Source organism: Bison bison, unplaced genomic scaffold (assembly GCF_000754665.1).
Source record: "Bison bison bison isolate TAMUID 2011002044 unplaced genomic scaffold, Bison_UMD1.0 scf7180017864371, whole genome shotgun sequence".
NCBI lineage: Eukaryota > Metazoa > Chordata > Mammalia > Artiodactyla > Bovidae > Bison > Bison bison.
The window spans coordinates 2536933-2556708 of NW_011494943.1; positions in this window are offsets into that span (position 1 = coordinate 2536933).

Consider the following 19776-nt stretch of genomic DNA (forward strand, 5'->3'; position numbering starts at 1 on the left):
TGACTTTCATTCTATACCATTTCCTCAGTTTGTGTAATAAGTTTAAAATATTTTACAGGTTCTTTGCCCATACAGGGTGTAACAGAATATTGAGGAGAATGCCTGTTGCCTGTCTATTTTGTACACAGTTACGTGTGTGTACGCATGTGACCGAACCACTTTCTGCATACCTGAAACTAACACAACACTGTAAGTCAGCTGCATATAAAATAAAATAAAATATAAAATAAAAATTAAATTAAGAAAATTTAGGATACAGTACACTTTAAAATTGTATGTAGTTGCACAGTTCTTTAGACACAAGCTACCTAGTCTACAATTTCCATCAAAATAAAATGAAACTAGAAACCCTTCGAAAGCAAATGAGTTTCGTTGCTGCGGTGGCTGTGGGGTTGAAGAAAGCCACAGGGTCTCTGAAAGGAACACAGACTTTTAAGATTTTTTTGTGTGTGTGGACCATTTTCTGTTTTGGCTTTTTGGTCAGGAGGCATGGGGAATCTTAGTTCTCTGACCAGGGATTGAACCCTCGCTCCCTGCCTTGAAGGTCAAACTCTCAATCACTGCACCATCAGGGAAGTCCCTGGATGCACACTTTTAATGCAGACAGGCCTCTGGGAAATAGAGTTTGCAGGTTACATTCACTCTTATCTCAGAAGTTTCTTGGGCTTTCCAACAAAGCCTTTGGTTGTTGCTTTCCTTAGATATCGGAGAAGGCAATTGGATATGCTTAAGTCTTCATCATCACCTACATGTTTCTTCAGTTAGATCCATGAACATAAGGAGAGTTGATTTCTTCCACGTTAATAGAACTCATCATGATTCTCAACACATTGGGATGCCCCCACTTGTTTTCATTCTGCTTAAAATCCAACTTTCTTTGGAATAATTCAGTCCACGATGGAAAGGTGATACTCGTTTGAACACTTCTCAGAAGCTGGTCAGAAGGAATACCATGGGAATTTAGGGGTGAGCTCTTTAGGTTTTGTTGGATCTCCTCCACTCAGTCTACTAGTCTGTGACCGGAGACTTTCTCTGAGACTTTCGTGAGCCACGGGCTTTTGCTTGTGATGACCTCATGGTCAAGTCTTCGAGATTCAGAGTGAACCCAGTGAAGGGGAGTATCCATAGCCTCCCTTTCCATTCCCACCCGTTCTCCTTGATTTGTTTACACTCTTGTGATTACTGTCATTTGATTGTCCAGCTACATCCCCTGACAACTATTCGTGTTGCAATGCTTATGAAGAGAACGGGAAAGGAACAGGGTGTACTCAGTTCTGTCTGCAGTCAGGACTATAATCTTGCGGCCGCCTTTGGAGACTATGGCAGAGGCCTGAGACACGCTTCTGAGTGTGGCCGGGGGCTGATGTTTAGATGGGAAAATATCTTCAAATTTCGCCGACATCAACCATTCACCTTTTTAAAAAAACTATTAAGTTGGAGAAGAGGTAGTTGGCAGATGCAGAAAAAAATTAACTTCACATTTAATCATGCTTTGACACTGTTAACCAGACCAAAACATGAGATTAGCTTTAAAAAAAATTTTTTATTGTAGCATAGTTGCTTTACAACTTCGTGTTAGTCTCTGCTGTACGGCAAAGTGAATCAGCATCTTTTAAAAGTTAAGCATATGTAAGAACCATCTACTGCTGTGCTAGAAATTTGAAAATTACTTGATGAGTCAATGGAGGTGAATGACATGACTATGCATGCGTGCTAAATCCCTTCAGTCATGTCTGACTCTTTGTGACCCTACTTACTGTAGTCCGTCAGGCTCCTCTGTCCATGGGGTTCTCCAGGCAAGAACACTGCAGTGGGTTGCCAGGCTGTCCTCCAGGGAATCTTCCTGACCCCGGGATCAAACCCACATCTCATCTCCTGCATTGGCAGGCGTGTTCTTTGCCACTAGCACCACCTGGAAAGCCCTGAATAACATGGCTATTGAATATTTAAGCAAAGTTTTCATAGTGATATCTGAGTTCAGTGATTAAAAAAATAAGGTGAAGGAACATTGATTTCAGCACTAGAGACCTGTCTTTATGGATGGTTTTGATGTGATATTTCTAGGACACAGCTAATAATTTTATATTTTGATACCCCTTCTCTCTTCTGAGTCTCAGTTAATTTACTGATGTTTATAAGGAGCTAGGTTGACAGGGAGCAGTAAAGGATGAAAGCCGTGTGTCCCGCTGGGAAGACAAACATCAGATATATTCTGAGCCATTTTCATGCCTCAAGCTGACAAAAAAGCCTTTACGTAAAGAGACTTTGTGCATGTGTGCATGCTAAGTTGCTTCAGTCATGTCTGACTCTTTGTGACCATATATACTGTAGCACATCAGGCCCCTCTGTCCATGGGATTATCCATACAAGAATACTGGTCTGGGTTGCCATGCCCTCCTCCTGACCCAGGGATCAAACCTGCCTCTCTTACATCTCCTGCTTTGGCAGGCAGGTTCTTTACCACTAGCGCCAACTTGGAAGCCCAAAGGGACTTTGTATCATGTTTGAAATGTGTCTGCTGCTCATGGTAAGATGTGCTCATTCATAGAAGCATTGGGAGGCCCAGGGAGTCTTGATTCAATTAAGGCTGATGGACATCAGGCTTCTGAAGTGAAAAGCTGGTCATCCTGCCTGGGATATTTCATTCTCATACTCTTTATGAAGTCAGGGTTTCCAAGAAACATCTCCTCTTGCAGTCCGTATCTGCCTTCTCATCTGGCTCCCAGAGTGAGCCGTTCCACACAGTGACAGTCCCACTTATCCACTGCACCCGAGCCATCTTTTAGGCATCCTTTCAAAGGAGTGACACACCAGCTCAGAGACGCCAGATCAGAAACACATCCGTGCTGTGTTTCCCATCATTTCTGAACGAACCCATTCTGAGTGGACCACAGGAGTGCAGGAGAGACGTGCATGAGAATTTCTTTTCTCCCTGGAAGTGCAGTGCCTACACACGTTCCCACAGAGATATTGGGCATTCCTCCAGGGATTTGTGGAATAACTTGCCCTTTCTGCACTTTCCCTGAAGTGAAAGGAAAACAGTAGCCTCATTCTCGTACATTCTGCCTGCAGATACCATATCAAGGGAGGGAACCCAAAGGCCTTTGGAAGGTCCTGCACTGCTGGAGGTGGGTCGTGGGTGGACCCCATCATGCCTCTTTCAAAACTTTACCAAAGGAACTTAGGAAAATCAGCAATTTTTTTTTTTTTTTTAGTGCCTGCATTTGCAATTTATTTATATTCTTTCTCTTCTTCAATTGCCCACCATGGTTTCAGTACAACATTTTCTTGGTAGCCTTCTTCTGCAAAGACCCCATCCAAGTTCCTCCATGCGAGGGAATCTGAATGACAGGTTAATCCTTTTGTTAATGGCAAATAGTTAAACCTGGAAAATCATTTGCATGTCTTCCTATATGTAGTATATCAACGCTCCTGAAATCTCCATAGTTCAGTTCAGTTCAGTCGCTCAGTCGTGTCCGACTCTTTGCGACCCCATGAAGTGCAGCACGCCAGGCCTCCCTGTCCATCACCAACTCCCGGAGTTCACTCAGACTCTGTCCATCGAGTCAGTGATGCCATCCAGCCATCTCATCCTCCGTCATCCCCTTCTCCTCCTGCGCCCAATCCTTCCCAGCATCAGAGTCTTTTCCAATGAGTCAACTCTTTGCATTAGGTGGCCAAAGTACTGGAGTTTCAGCTTTAGCATCATTCCTTCCAAAGAAATCCCAGGGCTGATCTCCTTCAGAATGGACTGGTTAGATCTCTTTGCAGTCCAAGGGACTCTCAAGAGTCTTCTCCAACACCACAGTTCAAAAGAATCAATTCTTCGGAGCTCAGCCTTCTTCACAGTCCAACTCTCACATCCATACATGATCACAGGAAAAACCATAGCCTTGACTAGATGGACCTTTGTTGGCAAAGTAATGTCTCTGCTTTTGAATATGCTATCTAAGTTGGTCATAATTTTCCTTCCAAGGAGTAAGCGTCTTTTAATTTCATAGCTGCAGTCACCATCGAGGGGGGAAAAAACAAGTGAATTTTATCTTAAAGTTGTGATTTTTTTGAGTTTATTTAAAGTGTCTGTGTGTGCATGCTAACTTGCTTCAGTCATGTCCAACTCTTTGCAACCTTGTGGACTGTAGCCTGCCAGGATCCTCTGTCCCTGGGATTTTCCAGGCAAAAATACTGGAATGGGTTGCCATGTCCTCCTCCAGGGGATCTTCCCAATCCAGGGATCGAATTGGTGTCTTCTTCGTCTCCTGCACTGCAAAAGAATTCCTTTCCACTGGTGCCACCTGGGAAGTTCACTGAAAGTAGAGTGCATTGTAAGTGTTTGGATCTCACAGGCAACCCATGGTCCTACACAATGTGACTAATACTATTGAAAGCACCATGCTAAGGTTTCGCAAGAGTTTTTCTTCCCAAAACACTTAAAGAATTCTGAAACAATGTCAACAGGGTCGGGTGAGTTGGTGGACATTTTCTGTTATTTAATTTATTTTAAAGTAGTTCAAGAACTGGGTGGCTTTACGCTTCTAAAGCATCCTTCAGCCGAGAACACCAAAATATCCACACGGGTCCTTTACGGGACCTGCTGCTGCATAAAACCCAACTCTGAGTCATCTGTGGGAAACTGAACTTTCTCTGGGAGTCCACCAACATCTCATTTCTGTATATGGATACGTTAGAAAGGATAATTAAATTTAGTTCTTATTTCATCTTGTTTCATTATTTTCCACAGTTCCTAAATTCCTGCAATCCAAGTACCATACTTCTGAATCTGTTTGTTTTGTTCTTATCTTCTTCAATAGCTGAGGGTGTATTTTTTACTCTAAGAGATTTTCACACATTTTTTTTTCCATGCGCAGGATTTACTGATTTTTTTTTTTTTTAACTGGCAGCCTGCCGGCTCTGTGCCAAGACTGCTGCTGGGCACAGCTGAATCTGAGCAGTCTGACTCACTATCGGAGGATGGCTTTTCTGTTGACTTTTCTCCTACTAACCTTTGAGTATATAGGAAAAGGAAAATCGGTACATAACGTTTTCTTTGCCTTATTCAGTAATTAGCTTCCAGCTCCTTACATACTATCATCAGTTGGTCACAGAGAAATCTCACTTCTACCAAGGTCATAGTTATTTTATAGAAAAAAAACTGATTGTTTGCTTTGGGCTGTGCTGCAAGACTTGTGGGATCTTGGTTCCCTGACCAGGGATTAAATGCAGGCCACAGCAGTGAAAGCACCAAGTTCTAACCACTGGACCATCAGAGAATTCCCAGAAAACTCCCAAGAAATACAGATTGTTATCAACTCTGTCCCTAAGTGTATTCTCTTCCCCTATAAGGTAGTTTATGAAAATCACTTAGAATTAGTAACTGGAACATAAATTCAGATGTGGCCAACATTATTGAATCTGTGTGGTGTTATTGGGGGCTTCCCTGGTGGCTTAGTAGGAGAGAACCCACTTGCCACTGCGGGAAGCTCGGGCTTGATCCCCTGGAGAAGAAAATGGCAGGCGACTCCAGTATTCATGCCTGGGAAATCCCATGGACAGAGGAGCCTGGAGGACGAACTGAGAGAGTAGCATTGAAACATATACATTACCATATGGAAAATAGATAGCCAGTGAAACTTGCTGTGTGGGGCAGGGAGCTCAAAGCCAGTGCTCTGTGACAAGCTAGACGGGTGGGATGGGGAGGGAGGTGGGAGGGAGGCTCAAGAGGGAGTGGACATGTGTACACCTATGGCTGATTCACGCTGATGTGTGGCAGAAGCCAACACAGTATTGTAAAGCAATTATCCTCCAATTAATAAATGTTTTTAAAGGTCAGACATGACTTAGCAACTGATCATCGTATGGGATTCTTCAGTGCTTTTTACTCAATAATCTATAGTATGTGTCAGGGCTTCCCTGGTGACTCAAATAGTAAAGAATCTGCCTGCAATGCAGGAGACCCTGGTTCAGAACCTGGGTTGGGAAGATCCCCTGGAGAAGGAAATGGCAACCCACTCCAGTATTCTTGTCTGGAGAATCTCATGGACAGAGGAGCCTGGCGGGCTACAGTTCATGGGGTCACAAAGAGTCGGACATGACTGAGTGACTTACACTTTTCATGTGTCAGGTGAATCCCTATTATGTTCATTTTTTTATGACCAAAGGTCACTCCTCCTTTGAAATACTGAACACTTGATTTAGTGATTTCTCCTGTTTTTGATTTCAAGTCAGTGGGACCTCTGGTGACTGAAGCTCTACTGGCCATTTACCATGAGGTGTCACAGTGATTTGTATCCATGTTTTATTTTCTTAATAAATTAGAATCTGCCTTCATACCCGTCTTCTCTCCCCAGTGTTATTGGTAATAACAGCTAATGTGTACAGGACAGCCTCTGTGGGGCTTGCTTTTGTTTATATCACTAATCTCATTTCATCCTCATACAAACCCTAATGAGACAGCATCAGTGTCCTTGTTTCCTTGATGAGGATATAGAAGCCTTGGGAAGTTCGCTGAGGTCACACTCCTAGCTAGTTGTATATCGAGGATTGGATTCAAGGCAATTTCAGTTGCTGTGGCTTTATCATTAACCACTTGATCATTATTGCCAACCTAGAGCCAGGTCAGACTGAACGCATGAAACCTCAGATATGTGCATGCTTAGTCGCTCAGTTGTGTCCGACTCTCTATGACCCCATGGACTGCAGCCTGCCAGGCTCCTCTGTCCATGGGATTCTCCAGGCAAGAACACTGGAGTGGGTTGCCATTCCCTCCTCCAGGGGATCTTCCTGACCCAGGGATCAAACCCACATATCCTGCATTGGCAGGTGGTTCCTTTACCACTCTGCCACCTGGGAAACCCCTCTGACTCCACATCTTTCCATTTCCCCTCTTTTGATTGCTCATCCGTCGGTAGGTTTTGTGAGGAACAGGTTGGACGCAGAGTGAGCTGGGCGCTGCTTTGTTGCCCAGAGCCAGCAAGACTGCTCACTGCTGGCTGTCTGGGGGGACCGGGAGCTCCTCCAAGGAAGCACAGCCTTGCCGCTTTTCTGCCATCACAGAAAACTCCAGTGTGGGCTTAGTCCTCAGACTTCGTACTTTGAGTTGCCTTTGAAGCCTCGTTTTATTTTTTTTTCCCTCTGCATACATTTTAGTGTGTCCTTTTAGCAAATTATATTTCATTAAAGATGTTTTTACCTTCTTTCTTTTAAATGGGGAGGAGGAGGAGACGGCCTTGAAAATGACAGCTGCCCACAGAACGCACTCCTGCCCTGCATGTCAGCGTGCGTAACGGGCGTGCGTAGCCTGCGTGCGTAACGGGAGTGCGTTGCGTGCGTTCGTAACGTGCTTGCGCCCGCGCCTGTGTCTCCACGTCTGCCCCGAAACACTAGGGCGCGGGTCGTATGGGCTCCGGACAGAGGTCTGTCTTTAGCTCGTCTACAGTAAGACTTATATTTTCTTTCCTGTGTGTTTCAAAACTACACTTTGCCCTTCAGCACCTAAAAAATAGAAACATAAAATAATAATCATAATAAGGAATCATGTTTGCTGCCAGGGCTTCCCACATAGCTTGCCCTTCTTGGTGGTCAGTATGGGGAAGTGAACCTCTTTTTCCTCAGCCCAGTCACCCTCAGAGGATCTTGGCAACGAGCCAGTGTAACCACGGGGAAAGCAAGACTTATGACAAAGCTAAAAGCTGAAAATAGAATCCATTTCCTAGCAGTGTGTTCTTTTTTTTTTTTTTTTAGCAGTGTGTTCTATAGAATGTTTTTCATCTGTTTTTTATCACGTGATCGCTCCATCACATGGGCTAATCTGGTATCGCAAACATCAAGGGAATTTCCAAGATGCTTTTAGCAAACGGAATTGTAATGTTTGAATATGAAAAACTTAACTGTGTTTGAGAAGTTAAGATATTTTCAGCTACTCCTTGGGGCAGCTGTAGGGCTGCTTGTATTTGCCTCTCAAGCCTTATGCATTATGTTCTCTTAGCTGAGTTCCTGGGCTTCCTGAAGGTCTCAGTTCTAACCACTTCCTCTTAATATGTTCATGAACACCCCTGCCCCCATTTTGCATAGTTTTATGGAATTAACAGAACTCCCAAAGACTCTAGGGGTTTGCCCTAGACTGTGTTGTTCCAGGTCATTTATCTAAATGCAATCTAAATGAGCAGTGTTAAGACGATGATCTGAGACTAGAAAACAAACTCGTGGCTACCAAAGAGGGGAGGGTAAATTAGGGGTATGAGATTAACAGGCACATAGTACTACAGATAAAGCAGATAAATAGCAAAGACCTACAGTATAGCCCAAGGAATTATAAGTGTTACCATAATTTATAATGGAGTTCAGTTCAGTTCAGTTCATTCAGTCATGTCTGACTCTTTGTGACCCCATGGACTACACAGCATGCCAGACCTCCCTGTCTATCACCAACTCCTGGAGTTTACTCATCAGACTGATGTCCATTGAGTCGGTGATGCCATCCAACCATCTCATCCTCTGTTGTCCCCCTCTCCTCCTGCCTTCAATTTTCCCAGCGTCTGGGTCTTTTCAAATGAGTTATCTCTTCACAACAGGTGGCAAAATATTGCAGTTTCAGCTTCAGCATATTCAGGACTGATTTCCTTTAGGATGGACTGGTTGGATCTCCTTGTAGTCCAAGGGATTCCCAAGAGTCTTCTCCAACAACACTGTCCAAAAGCATCAATTCTTCGGCACTAAGCTTTCTTTATGGTCCAACTCTCACATCCATACATGACTACTGGAGAAACCATAGCCTTGACTAGATGGTCCTTTGTTGGCAAAGTAATGTCTCTGCTTTTGAATATGCTGTCTAGGTTGGTCATAACTTTTCTTCCAAGGAGTAAGTGTCTTTTAATTTCATGGCTGCAGTCACCATCTGCAGTGATTTTGGAGCCCAAAAATAAAGTCTGCCACTGTTTCCCCATCTATTTGCCATGAAATGATGGGGCTGGATGCCATGATCTTAGTTTTCTGAATGTTGAGTTTTAAGCCAACTTTTCCACTCTCCCCTTTCCCCTTCATTAAGAGGTTTTTTAGTTCCTCTTGGCTTTCTGCCATAAGGATGGTATCATCTGCATATCTGAGGTTATTGATATTTCTCCCACAATCTTGATTCCAGCTTGTTATAACGGAGTATAATCTGCAAAAATACTGAATCACTATGCTCTACACCTGAAACAAATATGTGTGCATGCAGTTGCTCATTTATGTCCAACTGTTTGTGACCCCATGGGGTATAGCCTACCAGGCTCCTCTGTCCATGGGATTCTCCAGGCAAGAATACTGGAGTGCATTGCCATGCCTTCCTCCATGGGATCTTCCCACACAGGAATCAAATCCAAGTCTCTTGTGTCTTCTGCCACTGGCAGGTGGGTTCTTTACCCACTGAGCCATCTGGGAAGCCCACTTTAGAGTATATGACTACCTTATTTATAGTTGAGTCTCACTTAGCTGACTCCTGTTCTTTCACAGCTCTCCACTAGCCTTGGGTAAAGATGGATAGATTTAGGATTTGATGTAGTTTCTATCATCAGTGAGTTCACAAATTGGAGACAGGGAGATAGATATGTGAACACATTACTATAAACATGAAAAAAGGTGGAATAGAATATTGTGTGGAGGCGGGTAGGGTGAGGGGGAGGGGCACATCTTCCAGAGAACAGGGTGTACAGAGATACCCAAAGGAATAGGAATGAAATGGAACATGGAGGGTGGAAGGCATGACCCTGGAGAGATGGAGAGAGGGTCCGGGTGATCTCAGAGCATCTTTTGTTGTTGTTGTGTTGCTAAGTTGTGTCTGACTGTAACCCCTGGACCGCAGCATGCCAGGACAGCTCTACTCTCTCCCACAGTTTGATCAGATTCATGCCCATCGTGTCAGTGATGCCATCCAACCATCTCATCCTCTGCTGTCTCCTTTTCGTTTTGCCTTCAGTCTTTCCCAGCATCAGGCTTTTTTCACATGAGTTGGCTCTTCACATCAGGTGGCCAAAGTATTGAACTTCAGCATCAGTCCTTCCAATGAATATTCAGGGTTGATTTCCTTTAGGATTGACTGGTTGTTCTCTTTGCAATTCATGGGACTCTCAAGAGTCTTCTCCAGCACCACAGTTAGAAAGCATCAATTCTTCGGTGCTCAGCCTCCTCTATGGTCCTACTCTCACATCTGTACATGACTACTGTAAAAACCATAGCTTTGACTATATGGTCCTGGTGGATAACCTGTCCTGGGCCTTATTAGAGATGAACTTGCAGGATTTCAGCCATCAAGAAATATCTAATCTACCCAAGTAGACAGGAATAAAGCATTTTTACTATTGATGTGGGAGCCTGAGGGAGCATTCATTCATTTTGGGGAACCACATAAAGATCCCTGGGGGGAGCTGCCCTCCCACTGGGTGCGGACTCGGCAGCTGGCCCATTGTACAGCAAAGTACTAGAACCTCAAGTTGCTCTTTGAGTTCCACCAACTGTATTGTATTAGGATCTATGGAAAACAAAGTCCTCATGTTTATCGTACTGGTTTGAGGGGATCTGGCTTTTTGCCCTTGTTATGAATTGTCCAGACTTGGATGTGTTATGTTTCCTAAACTATTCTAAGAGTGGTTGGTGTTATGTAAGTGGAGATTTTTGAATCATCTAAGGCAACTTGAAAATTCTGCATATTTGTAAAAAATCAGCCCATTCCTAGACATCATGTTTATTTCTCAAGTGGTGGCACTATTTTTAGAAATAAAGGACTTCAAAACCTTCATCCACATTTTTCATCCATTACACAATGTGTTCCTTAAACATATGCAAAACAATGACATGGAGAAATCTTGAGATTGGGGGAGGGGAGGGGAACAGCAGCTCAATTTGAAAGTTTGCTAACACATATTATGATTTATTATTTAACAGTTGGCTCCATTTGGCATCTGGAGATTTTCTCAAATGCAAGCTCATGTAGTGTATTAAGATTTATTTGTGTATTAAGCAAGCATCTTTGGTTGAAATGTGGCTAGCATATTTGACTGAATAAAAAATGAGATGACACAGCTCAGTGATTGATAATATTTAGGGAAATATTTACAAACATACATAATATTTTGTTGATTCTCCAGGCTTTTCTGTGCCTATTCCCATCTGTATTTTTTTTTTAATGAAGAAGATTCAAAATAATTACCCAGATGTCTTTTCTTTTCTTACGATTCAGCATGGACAATATTTGTAATATTTCCATACATGGTCAAATGTGGAAACCTCATTGGGCCAGTGTTAACCACTTTCTCCTCCCACCCTATTTTGGTTAATTTGTCTGTGAATGCATTTTTTTTTCGAATGTATCATTTGATCCCTCCCCTATCAAGTGTAGAGACTTCCAGATTCTTGTCTCTTAAATGGATGTGTTGCTAAATGCACCGTTCATTATGGAATAAATGTAGGATGTTTGTGGGGGTGAACTCAACAACTTCTGGATAAAATTTGAAGCACCTGTAGAATCTAAGATTAGAAGAGCTTCTGAAGATAATAATGGTTCAGGCATGCTGAGGACTGTGGTTGAATTTTCATCATTTACACATAGTGCATTTGTATACCTTCCTTAGGAATTCCTCCTTTTGTTTGTGATTGAATGAAACGAATTTACTGATATATGTGATGGCACAGTATGTCAAATAGTGAGAGGCATTAACTGGTCTCTTCTGAGACCTGATCTCGGCTCTTTTGGAGTCACGGAGACTAAAGGGTTACATGAGGTTAGGGCTCAAGTCACAGCCTCCTTGACTGGAGTTCGATGAATGCTTATCAAAGGCTGTTTCTCAGAAACAACCAGAAAGAGTCATATTAATACTAGTCAGGGATTGAAGAGAGAAGTTGGAAAGGACTGGGAGAGTATATCTCCATGGCCCTTCAGGAAAGAGACACATTTTAACGGTAGAACTGCGGGTTTCGTGCGTAGGGCTGTTTCTTCAGCCTCTCCCAGCTCTTACTCACCAGTCGGCTTGATCTTCATTTGGTTTCCTGAGCAGACTTCTCTCCTACAAAGAGAATGTGTTGAAGAGCCAACATGAATATCAGTCTGCTTGGCAGTCAAAGCCTCATAAATTATTCTGTTGGTTCTTTGACACAAATCATTCTCATGTGAGTTTGAGTTGCATAAGCTGGATTATTTTTCTTTGTGCCTGATTACCACTGGCAAAGCTTCTTATTAAATATCATCTCAAGATATATGAAAGCAAGAAGACCAAACCTCTGGAGTACAGAAGGATAATTGGACTATTTTCCCTAAGTACCCACCCATCCACCTCACCCCAATTATTAGAGTAGCATGGGCTAATTGTTTAAACCATTGTAGACATTCATGGTAGACATTGCAGAATATTATAGACAGGTTTAGGTATCTTTTCTTCTACTCTTTTTGATCTAAGCATAAGGTACAGGGTTACAATGAACATAAATATAGCTTACATTTATTGAAGGCTTATTCAAAGCACTGTGTAAGTGCCTGCTGTGCATCCAATTCATTTTAATCCACAAAGCAATGTCACTATGTAGGTAGCATTATCGTCTCATTTTGTAAAAGAGGATATAGAGGTACTGTGATTTTAAGTAACCCATATCACAGAGTAAGTGATGGAGCTGTGGTGAATTAAGATGGTCTCATTTTATAGCATAAGTTCTTTTTTAAAAAATTTTACTTGAGTATAGTTGACTTACAATGTTGTGTTAGTCACAACATACAGCAAAGTGAGAAAGTTATATATATATATATCTCCAGTCTTTATAGGATTCTTTTCCCATGCAGGTCATCACAGAGTACTGAGTAGAATTCTTTGCGCTTTCAGTAGGTCCTTATTAGTGATCTATTTTACATACAGTAGTGTATGCGTGTCAATCCCAACCTCCCAGTTTATCCCTCCACCCCTTCCCAGTAATCGTACATTTGTTTTCTATATCCATGAGTCTGTTTCTGTTTTGTAAATAAGTTCATTTGTATCATTTTTAAAGATTCCACATAAAATCTATATCATATGATATTTGTCTTTGTTTGTATAGCATAAATTCTTAACCATCATTATGCTGTTAAGTGTTATTTATAATCTGCACACTGTTATTCTGAATTCACATAGTGCCTTCCCTACAGAATAGTAAAGTTTTAGAAACCTCAACTATCACCCAATTGCTTACGACTATGTAAGTCTCAGTTTGATTTTGTCTTGAGAAGCCTCAATGTTAAATTTGCTCGTCTATGTAATGACATGTCAGTACTTTCCTCCCAGTGATAGCAAAACTAGGCTGTTTAAGAATCAAATGTTGGACATGTCCATATGATGTCAAGGCTAAATGTTCTGTCCTGGGTCCCCTTTAATATTCTTAAATTATAACGTGTTATATTAAATCTTTGAAATTTGACACAAGAGATAAAGATCCAAACATTGTCTAACATCATTGCGTGGGTTGAAGATTAGTTCAGATTGTCCCGAGACAAGAGATGACAAAGGAAGTCATCTAATGAAAGATAGGATACCATGACTGCTTTCTCTTTCTGAAAGTGTTAATCAGAGTACAAATTAATGGACTGCATGTAATGGGCAAAATGCTCCCCATTCTGATCTATTTCTAACTGATGTAAATTTAAGCATTTCTTTGGTTCAACCCAAAGACCTGAACTGGTGGTCTCTTTTAAGTGGTGATCTAGGACGTCTACATGCCTGTGGATGACTTTTGTCTTTCTTTTGTCAGAAAGACTGCATTTGTTTGAGTACCCAAAGATGTAAATAAATTAAACAAGCATGCAAAATTTGATAAAGTGTACGGCTCTAGAAACTTGATGCTACATGAAAAATTCAAAATTTTGGTTTGTCTTCTTTTTTTAAAAAAAATCTGATTAATGAGCACTTAAGGAAGTAGGGACTTTCAGAGGTTATCAAGAGTTCACTAAGATTATTTTTTTTCAAGCATGTTACATTTTCTTTCCTTCCTCCCTCCCATGGTCTCTCCGCTTTTTTTCAAGGAATACTATATTCATGGATTGAGCAAATGCTTTAACTTAAAGTACTTTGCTTACATAATTTTTTTTTTGGCAAAGACCCTCGTGATATCAAGAGAATTATGCCAAAATAAGGTTGCAAAATGAATCGCTTCCAACTCTTTGGGGAGGGGGATGTGGAGGCAGTCAGTCCCAATATGCCTAATAGTATTACAGACTGTTAACTTACGCAGAAAGTTAGTAGCTTAATAATAATTTATAACAATTTGGTAATCATGCTGGAGGTTTTAGGTAACTACAGCAATGTGTAAAGAGTATGAAAATATGGTCAAGAAAAAATAGCTAATACTGAACTAAGCATTATAGGTGGAAAGTTAATACCTATAAGAAGAGGTGACAAATCCTTGTACTATCAGGAATATTGCACCTTTAATTTACTTCTAGGGACCATCCTTTTGCAAGTACATTGATTTCAAAATTTGAGTACATTCAGAGAAAGCTATGAAGGTTAGCAAGTGGTGATGGCTGGACACCTTTTTTTTTTTTTTTTTAATTTTTGGCCACATCACTCAGTTTGTGGGATCTTAGTTCCCTGACCAGGAATTGGACCTGGGTCCTTGGCGGTGAGAGTGCAGAGTTCCCATCACTGGACTGCCAGGGAATCCCCACAGTGCAGAGTGTTTAAATTTCCATGTGCATATAAATTAGCTGATTACCTTACTTAAGTTTTTAATTCTGATTCAGTAGGTCTGAGATGAGACCCAAGCATCTTCATTTCTATGAGCTCCTAGGTGATGCTGTCTACCTGGTGTGTAGACAATATTTTGAATACCATGGCTGTAGCAGAATGGCTGGACGGTGCTGGGGGTCCGTTCAAATGAAATGGTTTTATATTTATACTGGTTTATGTTTACCCTGTTGTGTGGGTTTTTCTCCTCACCTTGCTTGTTTGCTTGGGAGAGGACAAGGAGAAAACAGTAAGTAGGAGTTTAAGTTGGATATAGCAAACCCTGAGGAGAGGAATGGGTGGATATGGAAGAAAAGCAGCAAGTCCAGAGTACTCAAGGTCCCAATGAAGCTGAAAAGCTGTCATCACAGAAGCGGCTGGAAAAGCAAGTTGGAAGATGAGGAACTTATGAGTGAGGATTTTGAAAGTGAAAGAATTACAGATGATGACAAGATCCAGATGTAGCCCCAGAGGATCACGGCTGACGTGGTGCTCAGGGTGGTGACGGTCTCACCGTTCTGTCACGCCCGGGAGGGTGATGAGGGCTGGGGGCTGCTCAGCTTCAGCATGTTCATGGCCGCGTACTGGGGGGCACTTAAGTGAAGGGCGCTTATCAGTCTCGAAGCTCTTGTGGACACTTATCTTTTGATCTCTTGGGATTTCTCTTGGGATTAATTCATTCACATGACAAATGGTTATCGAGTGTTCACTGGGAGTGAAACACTGTCTCTGCGTGGCATGACGGATACCATTCTGAACCAGACGGGGCTTGCATTCTGGTGGGTTTGCGCCTTTGGAGTCCTGGTTTCCATGTGGATGATATGTCACAAAGGGTCACAGAATGATGTATGTGGGAAAAGAATCTAAGAAAGAGTGGGTGTATGTATCTATGTAACTGGTTCACTTTGCTGTGCACCTGAAACTAACACAATATTGTAAATCAGGTATACTCCAGGAAAAGTGAGAAAAAGGAAGAAAAGATGCCCCAAAGGATCATAGACCCGCTCCCTCAAGCTTCCTCACCAAATTGGAAAAAAAAGAAGGAAAAAAAGAAAAGAGCAGAACAATAACAAAAATAAAATTAGAAAAATAAAAAAATAAACTGGAATACATAAAAAATGAAACACATACAAGATAACTGAGATGAAATTAGATCACCTCTAGAAAGTGAATTCACTCAGCCATGTCTGACTCTTTGTGACCCCACGGACTGTAGCCTACCAGGTTCCCCCGTCCATGGGATTTTGCAGGCAAGAATACTGGAGTGCTTTGCCATTTCCTTCTTCAGGAGATCTTCCCGACCCAGGGACTGAACTCGTGTCTGCTGCATTGTAAGCAGATGCTCTACCGTCTGAGCCACCAGGGAAGCCCTCTACTATAGTTGTTAAAGATGGTACAGCTGAGCCTGCTTGCAGGGCAGGAGTAGAGATGTGGATGTGGAGAATGAATTTGTGGGCACGGGTAAGAGGAGGGTGGAATGAAATTGGAGATTAGGATTGGCATGCACACACTGCTACATGGATCATAGCTCGCAGGGGCTGCTGGGTAGCTCAGGGAGCCCACCCGGTGCTCGGTGATGACCAGGAGGGCCGGGATGGGGGATGGGAGGGAGAGCCAGGAGGGAGGGGCCTGTGTCTGCAGGTAGCTGATCCTCTGTGTTGTACAGCAGAAACTGACAGAGCATTTTAAAACAGTTACATTCCAATAAAAAAGAAGAAAAATGTCTGGCCCCAATTTTTTGTGGCATGAAACTTTGGCTTTAGTTTTCATTATGATTAGAGCAAACAAAATTAGTTTGTGTGAAAAACAGCAAAGAAAGTCACTTTGGTCAGCTTTGAGAAACTGATCTGCTTTTGTCAAAACCAAAGGAACCCTTTTATCCCATATTGCTGAGAGTTACCTGAATGTGGAGGACAGGAACGGAGTGGAAGACCTGCAAATCACAAAAGGTGCCAACTGAAGATTACAGACGACGTGAGTTCTGAGAATGTAGAGGTGAGAGTGTCGCCTACCATTGCAAGAGAAACATGAAAAGGTCACTTATGCCTACCCATCATGCAGGTTTTCTGCCTTTAGTTACGGTGTGAGTGCATGCTAAGTCGCTTCAGTCATGTCTGGCTCTTTGTGACCTCATGGACTGCAGCCCTGCAGGCTCCTCTGTCCATGGGCTTTTACAGGCAAGAATACAGAGTAGGCTGCCCTTCCCTCCTCCAGGGGATCCTCCTGACCCAGGGATCAAACCCAGGTCTCCTGTATTGCAGGCGGATTCTTTACTGCTGAGCCACCAGGGAAGCCAACTAACCTAAGCTAAAGCCATAAAATAAATGAATTCATAATAAATATTTTCATTTAATTTTCAGTCACTGTATCCAGGAAGGTCAGATAATTTAGCATCTCATGACCTGAGTTTGCTGACTGGTTGCTCCCTTGTTCTGTTACTGATTTTAGTATTTCTATCGATACAGTGATTTCTGTTCTGACTTTGTATTTTCCCCAGATCTGTCCTTGATGTGCTGTGAGCAAAAGCTGCTCACCTCAGCGATCAGGACTGCAGATCTGTTACATAAAAGGAAAGCTTCCTCTGTTCTTCTGATAAATGTGGATTTGGTTTTGGCATTCTGTCTGGGCACAGCTGTTCCTTTCGACTTTTGATAAATAGAAGACTGTGCTCTTTACCTTTGAAATCTGGCTACAGAATCACACCACACTCCCAAACATTCATTTTCCTCTAACATTTCTCGGAACATTTTGCCTGAAGCCTACTCTTGCCTTTCCTGGATCACTCCTGAGGCTGATCCTTTTTTTTTCTTTAGTTTGTCCTTATCAGTGAGAGCAGTGATGCTGATGTGAGTGGTGAAAAGAGGCTCAGCACCAGGCAGGTAGCACTGGAGTATGAGGATAAATTACAAGGGTGAGGAAGCCAGCTCGGAAAGACAGAATTTCTGGGCTCATAGTTCAGTCCAACCTTATGCGATAACAGATTTAGGAGTGTGCTTCAGCCTTCATTTATGCAAGCTGATGATAAACTGCAGTTTTTCTGTTTCAAAGGGGAAAAGGACCACAAAGTGTCTCTGGCCACCAAAAAGCTCAGCTCTTACAAAATATTTTGATGAGCTAAGTGTAAATGAATCAGAAAACATACGGATTGAATTTCCACCATTATACTCATGGGAATATACTTTTTATTTTATTTTTTTAATGGGAAAAAGAATGCAGTTGACAAACAGGGTTTAGGTTTTTCTGAATCAAATATTTAGAATCCAGCTCAAGGCATTTTCAAGACTCTGAATGAACAGAAGTTCCTTGGTCCAGTCTTCATTTTATCATTTATTTTGACTTACTTTAGCTTTTGTGTGTTCACATGCCACAAAGAGAAAATAGGTAAATATGAGCAAGTCAACTTTAAAGGTAAGCATCATTTTTTTTTTTTTGAGTTGGAGTATAATTACGTTACAGTGTTGTATTAGTTTTTATTGTGAAACAGCATGAATCAGGCATATGTATGCATATACCCCTCCCTCTTACCAGTCATAATGGCCATCATCAAAAAATCTACAAACAAGGAATGCTGGAGAGAGTGTGGAGAAAAAGGAACCATCCTACACTGTTAGTAAGAATGTAACTGAGGCAGCCCCTGTGGAGAACAGTGTAGATGTGCCTTAAAAAGCTAAACAGAGCTATTACGTGACCCAGCGATCCCACTACTGGGCACATTCCCGGAGAAAACCATAGCTCTGTAAGCATCAGTTTTCATAGACACTTCCTTAATAAAGTTCGGCTGTTGCAGAGTTAGCTATGTAGTTATCTCAGAAGGACATTTTTTCCCTCTGAGACTATCACTGCTGCTTCCATTTTAATGGCAATAGACAGGTTTGACAGAAGACTGACTGCCTGTAGGCTGTCTTTGAGCCAAGTTTAGATGTAGGAGAACTTTTTCTTTATTGCCGATTCACCTCTAAGTTTCAGCATGGCTTCCTCCTCTGCTGCCCTTGTCTACCTGATGTCCAGGGCTCTGGGCTTTTCCACTTTCCCCACAGGCCACAGTATCAAAGCTTATCCTTCTCCAGTGCCAGTTCTACACTGTCCAAAAAGTACTTGTTCGTTACATAAATTGCTCTGAACTAAGTCCAAATCTTTTTTTAGCTGGGGTACCTTTTAGACTCTTGAGATCCTTGGACCACATGGAGATAAAACCAGTCCATCCTAAAGGAAATCAACCCTGAATATTCATTGGAAAGACTGATGCTGAAGGTGAACCTCCAATACTTTGGCCACCGGATGTGAGGAGCCGACTCATTGGAAAAGACCCTGATGTTGGGAAAGATTGAGAGGAGGAGGAGAAGGGGATGACAGACGATGAGATAGTTGGACGGCATCACCGACTCAGTGGATGTGAGTTTGAACTCTGGGAGATAGTGGAGGACAGGCAAGCCTAGTGTGCTACAGTTCATGGGGTCACAAAGAGTTGGACACAACTTAGTGACTGAACAACAACCATCACAAAAACTGTATTGCCACCTTAAATCTTACCAATAGGTACAAACCAATAAAATATATAAATGGCAAAACTCAGGAGAGGGTTTCCAAAGATCTGACCAGTCGTGTTCTCCTTATGATAAATTGCATTTACGACCTCAGTTCTCTTTTCTTTGAATCCCTGTACTTTGCCATATTACTTTGAAGTTTCTCCTACTTAAGTAGGCAGGGTATAACTTCCTATAAACTTGGCTCTCAGTTTATCTACATGACTCCTTGGACCAGTGAAATATTAGAGGACATGAATTAAGCAAAGGTTTAAAAAGCTCTTGAACAACTGGGCTTTCTCCCTTGTGTGTCATCTACCATCACGAGAAGAACATGCCTAGGCTTGCCCAGGAGAAATATGAGACGGGAATGGAGCCGTGCCATTCACAATAGCCAAGACATGGAAGCACCCTCCATGTCCATTACCAGATGAGTGGGTAAAGAAATGTAGTATTGGGTTGGCCTGAAAGTTCATTCAGCTTTTTCCATAACGTGTATAGAAAAACCCAAATGAATGTTTGGCCAACCCAGTACATAC